This window comes from Nerophis lumbriciformis, linkage group LG19 (genome assembly GCF_033978685.3).
Source record: "Nerophis lumbriciformis linkage group LG19, RoL_Nlum_v2.1, whole genome shotgun sequence".
NCBI lineage: Eukaryota > Metazoa > Chordata > Actinopteri > Syngnathiformes > Syngnathidae > Nerophis > Nerophis lumbriciformis.
In genome coordinates this window covers 24,141,625-24,143,160 of record NC_084566.2, presented here as the reverse complement: position 1 = coordinate 24,143,160, position 1,536 = coordinate 24,141,625, and positions in this window count along the sequence as shown.

Genomic DNA, 1,536 nt, shown 5'->3' with positions numbered 1-1,536 from the left:
AAGCACATTTAAAATTTACCACAGGGGTAGCCAAAGTGCTGTACAATGAACAGGTTAAAAGATAAAACGAGTACCGAGCAAACACAACACAACACAAACAGAACACGATAAAAAATAAATAATTAAAATAGAATAAATGATGTGGCAGACCACATTGAATGGCCTGGAAGACCACACTGAGTGATGTGGCAGGGCACATAAAATGAGCCTTGAGATTGACACATTTAGATTAGACTTTGTCAATAAATACAATGCAAAAAATAATACTATCATGATTGCCAAGAGTGCAGAGGATACAAATTAAAGTGCATTATGATTATATAACACTTTTTGTCGAGTGACTCAAAGCGCTTGAGAAACCCATTATATACATTTACCGGTGGCACGGTGAGCAAGGTGGGTGAAGAGTCTTGCCGAAGAACACAAAGGCAGTGACTCGGATGGTAAAAGCTAGATTCGAACCAGATTGTCACGACGTGGACTGTGGGGGGGTTGTTTTCCCGAGATGCAAGAGAAACTGGACCGGACGTGGCGTGAAGGTAAGGACATGATTTATTCAATACTAACAAAGGAACAAACAAAAAGCACGCACAAGGCGGAAATGCAAACTTGTCTATGAAACAAAAACTAGCACAATGGCAAAACTATGGACAAGAAACAAAAACACTTACTGTGACACGAATACACAAAACTCACGTGGCAAGAAACGAGCAGCATGAACTATGGCAGCATGACAATGGCATGAGCAGAGTGAACAGAAGTAATGTCACCAGGCCGACTGCCTGGCAACTACAAGCTTAAATAATACAGACATGATTAGTGACAGGTGCGTGAATCCAAATGTGCAACAGGTGAAACTAATGGTTGTCATGGAAACAAAACAATGGAGTGAAAACAGGAACCAAAAAGAGTCCAAAAACCAAAAAGGACAACTAAACAAAACATGATCACAGACATGACACAGGTGCCCTATAGTTTCGGGTCGGCCGCTTTACCATCTGAGCCAGGCCGAACCAAAACTGACTTTTCCTGACTCCAATACTGTCAGGCAACATCCTCAATGTATGTGATGAAATCAAATACTTGGGACATCTCTGCTCACCTATCAGATGATAGAGACACGTACAGGCAGCGTTACATGCAATATGCACACGCCAATATGCTTGCTCCTAAGTTTCCTTTTTTTAAGCATTTTGTAGCCCCATGTACACTGCCCACTTGTGGTGGAAATACAAAAAAAAGCAGTATGCATAAACCCCAGGAGGCATGACGGCATGAAGATGCTGTAGTAGGCCTACGTATTCATTAAAAACAAGGCAGCGGTTTTATTCAACAAATATGTGTAATCTTTTGGCTACTGTAACATTACACACAGTTTAAAAAGTAACACTGTGTTTGAATATAGGAAAATTAAACACTGTACTTTTATCAAGTGATTCTTTGGCGTACCACTAAATGAAGCCCGCGTACCACTAGTGGTACACATACCACAGTTTGAGAATCCCTGTTGGAGGCTATAACGTACTCTACAAACAA